Source organism: Lactuca saligna, chromosome 5 (genome assembly GCF_052625555.1).
Source record: "Lactuca saligna cultivar CGN05327 chromosome 5, ASM5262555v1, whole genome shotgun sequence".
In the NCBI taxonomy this organism is placed as follows: domain Eukaryota; kingdom Viridiplantae; phylum Streptophyta; class Magnoliopsida; order Asterales; family Asteraceae; genus Lactuca; species Lactuca saligna.
Genome location: NC_136421.1, coordinates 281,564,835 through 281,573,004, shown reverse-complemented (window position 1 = coordinate 281,573,004; position 8,170 = coordinate 281,564,835). Strand labels below are relative to the sequence as shown.

Sequence of the window (8,170 nt, the reverse complement as noted above, 5' to 3'; positions counted from 1 at the left end):
AGATGGAATTTTAAGACGGTTCGTCTAGTTTTAATGAACTGCTAATTCTTTAGGTGTAGACATTTCCACTTAGCCTCTTGTTCGAGGCCTATTACCAAGAATTTTAAGAATATTACCTCTGGTTTTAATGAGATAGAATTTTAAGAACAGTCCGTCTAGATTTAATGAGCTGCTAATTCTTTACATGTTACTTAACTATGTGTGACACTCATGTATTACATGGGTTTAATTAAAAAAATAAATATAAAATTTTAACAATTTGAAAAAATTTGAATTTATAAGAAAAATAAGAAAATTTTGAATTATTAAAATTAATAAGACTTTAATGTATTGAATACATTACATATATAAACTTTTTTCTAATAAATACTTTACATATATATTATTTTACACAATAAATGTGAAATTTTAATTTAATAAAATAAAAAATACAATAAAATAACATGTGGAAAATAGAAATTTTAAAAATTAAAGAAAATATCACGTGTCCAAATAAATGAGTGTCCAAATAAATGAGAAGAAAACTAGAAAATTTTTTTTCATTTATTATAGTAAATTTGGAATGTTTTCACAAATAGTCCGTGAATTGTTAAAAACTTGAGCTAATTCTTTCCATGTTACTTAATTTTGAATGTTTTCACAAACAATCCATGAATTGTTAAAAACTTGACAATTTTAATTTCTTTAAAATCTCGTGTGTTTAAGATGGAAACGGAAGTATCAAAAATGGTTTTATAAGCATGTTGGTTATTATTATTATTATTATTATTATTATTATTATTATTATTATTATTATTGTCTTTTTAACTATATTTTTTTTGTATTTTAAAAGTTTAAATGTTTTGATTTTGAGTATAATTTTGAAGGGTCAAACCTTATTAATATGAGAATTCTGAAAAGAAAAAGAAAAAAAAAAAAAGATAAGAATATTTTTATTAAAAATGTTAAGAACAATTTAATTAACGTGATGAAGTAATTATTGATTGGCCGAATGAAACATATGTGTGATAGAACCGAAACGAGCACGTAGGATGTTTTCTAGGACGATTGCCTTAGAAAATTTGTTCGTTGAATATAGGGTGCACATTAATAATAAAGTTTCGGTTAAGACTTATCAGTTGCAAGCTGAGTTTTTTCGTTTTGTGTGGTTGCTCGCACATAAATGTTTATCATGCGCTTATTATGTGGATTTTATTTATTTATTGACAGTATGTTTTATAATAAGTATGGTTGCCTTCAAATGTTATTTTGGACTTCTTATCTACTGTGTGTGTGTGTGTTTTTGGGTGGCATGTTTAGTGGAAACGGGTGGAGTGTTTAATCGCCGTGAGCATAACGGATGTGTGAGATCGGCGGGGATGAGAATTGAGAATTATACTCATTTCCTTGTATGTTAAAAATACTTGAGTACAATGCATGATTAGTTGTCTCAAGGATAAGAGAAATGAACCTTTGGTTCATTCTCTGGATAATTAATTGTTCCCCTAAATTATGTCATCGGGTGATATGTTTTGTTATATGATTATTGAATGTATATGATAAAAATATTTGTTTTTTAAGTGATGGACATGTATGTGCAACACGAACTCACTAGACCTTATGCTTACCCTTTTAGAAACTTTAAATGTGCGCAACCCAGGAAACTATTAAACAAGTGGTAGTAAGAAGACTAGGGAGAATGATTGATCAACAAAACGAAAAAGGAGTTCCGCAAAGACGTAACACCCAAAACTCTTCGGTTGTAGACTATATTTTATTTTATTTGATTCCGCAGTAGTTTTAATCAACGGTTAAGTTTTAGAATTGATCTTGGGAGATGTTCGGATAGTTATATTTTCATATTTATTATCTTGAAAATTAGGGTGTTACAACTTGGTATCAGAGCTTGGTTTAAGCAGGTTAGGTGTTTCTGTAAACACTTAAGCTTAGACGGGAGGAGCGAGAGGTAACCTAACAACTAAATTAGACCACATATTGCTTGTAGGTATAATGTATTCAAGGATATCTGGAAGGTTTGTTAGGGTCACCCCGGAGGAAGAACGTATCCCAGTTTGAGCATATTTAGAGAACCTGGAGATGTACCACAAATTCCGTTGATCCCTAATGTGAGTCGTGGACGTGGCCAAGGAAGAGGAGGAGGCAGGGGTAGAGGAAGAGGGCGAGGAGCTATAACAGCACTGGTAGTTGCACCGTCTGGCCAAGGTAGCTCTGGCTCCCAACGCGGTCGAGGTTGAGGTGGCGGAAGGGGTCGTGCGAAAAACATGATCACTAGAGAAGAGTTGGCTGATGAGATTGCTCAGGCGATTCAAGCCACATTGCCAAATGTAGTTGATCAGGCACGAGATGCAATAATGAGTGAGTATGAAGGTAACTTGGGCGGGGGTAAAAAGGACTACGAGTATAGTACACCGAATTTAAATCCTGACCCAAGCACTGCACAACCCTCAAGGCATAATGACGACCACGATCGTCGGGATTGTAGTTACAAGACGTTCATGAATTGTAGGCCACCTACATTTAGTGGAGAAATTGATCCCATTTTGTCATTAACGTGGATCATGGAGATTGAGGGAACATTTGATACTAGCAAGTGTGCGGATGAGGACAAGGTGATTTATGCTGCAAGAATGTTAAAAGGGGAGGCTATACATTTGTAGGGTATGGTGAAAGAAGTTAGGGGGAGTGATGTAGCCAAGAGAATGACATGGGATGAGTTTACAAAAATCTTCAAAGAAAAGTTTTGTCCTCGAATGGAGATCAAGCAGTTGGGAGAAGAATTCTTGAGATTGGAACAAGGGAATATGATAATGAGAGAGTACACTACCAAGTTCACTGAGAAAGCTAGATTTGCAGATTTTTATGTGTCTATGGAGGAAAGGAAGGTTGAGAGGTATATTTGGGGACTAAAACCGCCATTCGTGAATTTGTAGAACTTCAGAAACCATGTACCTTCCAGTCTATTGTAGACGCCGCAGAAGGGTGAGAGCAAGAAAAGAAACGTCAAGGTGAGAATAAGGATTCAGGAAAAAGGAAGTTGGAAAGTTCAAATACATACTTAAAGAAAGGCAATACTTGTAGTTCAAATCGTAACTATGAGCAAAAATCTGAGATAGAACAACGTAATTTATGCAAACAATTCCATAAGGGCGAGTGTAATATGAACCAAAGAACTTGCTACAAGTGTGGAAAGATAGGACACATCGCTTTAGATTGTAAAATGGGGAAAGTATGTTATGGGTGCCGGTCACCAGATCACATCAGGTCAAACTGTCCTCAGAATAAGGGTAACAATAACTAACACATGATGACAAAGAAAGAGAATTGGCAGGGACATGAAAAGGCAGAAACCACAAGAACAAAAGGAAGAGTTTTCCTTATGACAGCTCAGGAAGCTCAGGATACGTCGATATAATGACAAGTATTTTCCTAGTAAGCTTTATGCATGTGAGGGTGTTATTTGGTTAGAGTTCAAACATTTTTTTCTTTACTTTTTGTAATTGCCTAGATTGGAATGCAGAAGTTTCTTTAGAAATAATAGAGTATATTGAGTATTATTTGATTTAAATATACAGTTGTTTTGCAACTCTAAAACTTGTACCCATAACACTATGAGATATTGATATCATGATACGAATGGATTGGTTATCAAAAACCAAGTTAAATAGATTATAAGAAGGAAACTATTCAGGTGTAGGTGCCACATAGGGGAACATAATATTGTATGTATACCAGTTGCAAGAGAGCTCTCAAGAGCCCTAATGGTTAGCACCAACAAGGATGAAATAATTTATTTAGCAGTTACAAGACATGTAAGGTTTTATTTGACATAGTACATCACCGTGGGGTGTAACGATATTCTTCGTCACAAATAGCGATGGGACGATGTAAGTATGCATAGATTACCAAGATTCAAAGAAAGTGTAAGATCTTTACATACTACAAGAGTGTTAATTTCATGGTTGATCATATATGATTGAACATGAGGCAAGAAGATGAGTAGAAATTCTAAGAGACTAACTATGAGGTATTATGTCACCTAGGGAAGGATAAGATTGTCACTTATGCTCTAAGTCATAATCTAAGGAAGGTATCAAGTAATTAAGATTCAAAATAATGAAAATTGATATAATTATCAGTTTACTAGGTGGACCGAAGAAGGGTTAGAAAGAATCCATGGTAGAGGATAAGCGGAAAGTTTTTAGATTTATTTAACTGGTGTATGATGACACATTTAGTAGAGACATAGGTGTACGATATTCGAGAACATAAAGGGTGTGTTGTGACCGACGGGGATAGGATTTGAGATGTTACTTATTTCCTTAGATATTTAAATGATTGAGCATATGAATGTGTTTTGCCAAGTGGGAAGGGAAGTGGACCATTGGTTCTTTCTCTGTATATCTGAAATGTGATGGTTTTGAGCCATAAGAACTTTCCTATGTGCACATGCAAACCCTAATGCTTGGATCTAGGTTTCTCTAATTAAACATGCAATGTATCCAAGACTTTAATTGATAGATCTAGTGTAAACATTCAAACTTATAACATATGAAATCAGATCTAAAGGAATACCTTGAGTTGCTTGCTTGATTCTTCTTGTCTTTGAAGCTTAGAGTCATAATTATCACTCCTCTAATGGCTTACAAACACCAACTAGCAAGAGGATGATAAGAGAGAAAGAGGAGGGTGAGAAAATCGGCCTAGGGTTATGTAACGCCCGGGTTTTCAGGGCTAAGCATTTTTGTCAATGTAATAGTCTAGGTCAACTATTGTAACTCTTTTTGAAGTAATAAATATGAAATATTTGAGTATTATGTGAATTATGTGTGATTGTGTGTTTATTGTTTAATTATAAATGTATAATTAATAAAGAATAAAAATGAGCGTCAAAATTAAAGTGTGAGATAATCCCTATATCTCTACATAAAGTTGTAGAATATGTCTCAAGGTTTCCGTACATATAAAGAATGCCGAAATCCGAGCTATAACGAAAAAGTTATGACCCGCCGAAGTTTTACGGCAAAACCGACACGGCACCGGAAGACATAAAATAGTGAATTTACGATAGAAGACTTTTTAGCCTTAGAAATATAAACAAAAGTCGTAGAATATGTTAAACTAAGAACATCGATAAAAAGAACGCCCAAATCTGACTTCGTATGAAGAAGTTACGATTTTTCGAAGTTTCGGACTAGCAGTGTACTGCCCGAAATTCAAATGTTTGATCGAGCGGTTTTTAGCCGACACGACCTAAACGAGAATCGAAGATCTCATTAAGAGTAACGTAACGAGAAAAATATCGGCGAAAACGGATGTCGGATGAAGAAGTTATGAGGATTTAACAGACCAATCATATCCCGACCCGTTGATAAAATAAAATTTAAAATCGAGTCAAAATTAGCCAACGAAGTCTAAACGAAAGTTGTAGAGTATGTTCCCACCTTCGCGTGGATATAAAGAACGTCAAAAACGGAGCTCGTATGCGAAAGTTACGAATTTTTGAAGTTAGGACTCGAAAATGCGAAACCTGTTGCGAAGATGATGACGTGGCCACTTCTGAGCCGTTGCTTGCTGACCAAGGCTTCGCTCCGGATCGCGCCACGATGACTCGCATTACGCCCCGCGTACGAGGTCCGGTACGCCCCGCGTACCTTCGGCCTTATCCGTCCGAGTCCGAGTGCGAGCCAGCTGTTGCGAGCTGGCAGCCACCTCCGAGCTACGCGCCGCGTATCCGAGGCCCTCGCGCCTATAAAAGGGGGCCGAAGGTGCCCTCATTTTTCACACCATTTCTCATTCTCTCTCTAGTTTCTTTCTCTCTCTAAGGTTCCAAACCACCCCGAAGCCCTAGTTAAACCCCTAGCACCCAAAGGAAGCCCCGAGGCTCCCGGAGTCCTGAGAAAAAGGAGTTTTTCGGTTTCGAAACGCTGCTACAATTAAGTCCCAGTTTTCGATAAAATTCGCTGTAAGTATGCTACGCTTATGCAATTTTTAATATAGCTTTCAAATAATTATAGGAATGTTATTAGGTCCTTAAAATAATTATTTGGGCTATTATTATGAGATATATCGAGTATTATTAATGCTTAATAATACTCAGACAATTAATTTGTCACGGTTATCATTAGACTAAACCCTAGTGGTATCGATACTAGGTTTTATCGAAGGAATATCATTTTGAGAGTATCGAAGCGCTGTCCGAGTGCTGAGTCACCACCTAATCAGGTGAGTGCATAGTTACCTTTAACTTACACATAGATATGAAGTATTTTATATAAATTACGTGCTATGTGTGCATATTATCTGAATACTTGCTATCTATGCTAGATGAACGTTGTTATACATGTTTTCAATGATTTAAACTGTATACGTATTTTATATCTACGAAAATGTTGGGGTAAAACATGGGTAGATGTAATAGGTGATGTGTGATAAAATGATGAGAGGCCTCGATGTTGTTGTTGTTGATCCAGTCATCTAGCGGAGTATAGATGACGACCACGGACTCTTCTAGACAGTCCAGTGGAACACTAGCAGGCTCGCAACCTGTAGGTGTTGTGAACGATGTGTTCACCGGTGTACTCCATCCCCCACATGGTTGCCTATTAGGACATTTATTGCTGAGGAATCCCCTTAGCAGTAGTGTCCGTCCCGATGATGATCCTTAGGCTAGGTCCCTTATGATAGGTGTTTAGGGACGTAAAGTGAGGATAACGGGAACGGGTAATCGGGTTATTGTTGATTGATGAAATTAATAAACTTATTTATTGTGGGTTGAAAACCCTATGTGCTCACCAGGCTCCCAAGCCTGACCCCCTCAGTTTTATGTATTACAGGTAGTGGCGCATGAGCATAGGTGTGATGTTTTGGACGAGGGATTACGGATATAGGCTTGTAGATATGAAATAATGTAGTAAGGCTTATATTATACTGTTTATACTTTTGATCTGTACGAACATGAAATCCTGAGTCTTTTAATGAAATACATTTCTATGGAAATGCTTTTGATAAATCTTTATCATATTATTGTTTTGGGACAAATTCCGCAATCCTTTTATTAAAAGATAACTCTGATTTTGAAATAAAGTATAAACAAAACCGGTCTTTTCTGGCCGTGATTTTGGGGATGTCACAGTTGGTATCAGAGCTAGGGCACGGGTCGATGTGTTCGACAGGGACGTCGAACCCTATAATGGGGGGTGAAGGTGGGTTGCACCTGAACCCACATCGGCTGGGAAGGAGAACTAAGCATCTCCTTATAAGGGGTGTGGATACCTTCCTTGTCACAACGCGTTTTAAAGCCATGAGGGCAGCAGATCCCATAAGAACTCTGCAGTTAAGCGTGCTCGGGCGAGAGTAGTACTGGGATGGGTGACCCCCTGGGAAGTCCTCGTGCCGAGTGGCCCAAAGCGGACAATATTGTGATACGTGCCAGAGGGGGGTGTTACAAATGGTATCAGAGCATTAGTTTAAGCGAACTAGGAATTTGTAGGATTTCTAGACTTAAACTTAGAATGCTAACCGATGATTGTGAGGTGTGAGCACTAGCTTATTTTAGGAATTGTGCCTAAAATGCTTTTATGTGCTAAATGCTTTATGCATGATATGCTGTTATTTTGTTCGGATCTATGGTTTGTTGCCGACCGGATCTGGAAACCTTATGTGTTTAGGATTCTAAACGTACGACTACGCTATTAGAACTAGCATGTAAACGTTTCGGAGTGATAAGGACGATTTAAAACGTCTCTCCTAAATAAAGATCTGAATTCACCTTATTCGGTGTATAGATCAAGATGGTAAGGACCCGTAGCGGAAACATAAACGCAAATGGGAACGGACACCAACCCCCCGTGATCGAGCAAATACCAGTTGTGGAAGCCGCTGCCGGACCAATAACGATGGCCGGAGTGCAAGCGATGATCCAGGCAATGTTGGATCGTCAAATGGAGGAAACCAGGCGTTTGCTCCAGCAAAATCGAGAGGAAGCGACTATTCAGATCGAACAGCCCGAGTTGAACGAAGGGCAGACTGAAGAAGGAAACTACAGTGGGACTATTGGTCAAGCCAACCCACCGATAGTTAGGCAAAACCACCAGGATGGAGGAAATGATGGACGTGGATGCAAATACAAGGATTTCATGGCATCCAAGCCACCGAGTCTATCCGGAAGCCC

The 8,170-nt window shown here is 37.7% G+C and overlaps 1 pseudogene; it reads left to right on the top strand.

Annotated features, from left to right (window-relative positions):
- Nucleotides 1-7,283: 7,283 nt before the first annotated feature.
- On the top strand, nt 7,284-7,401 carry LOC144999357 (5S ribosomal RNA; annotated as a pseudogene).
- Nucleotides 7,402-8,170: the final 769 nt, after the last annotated feature.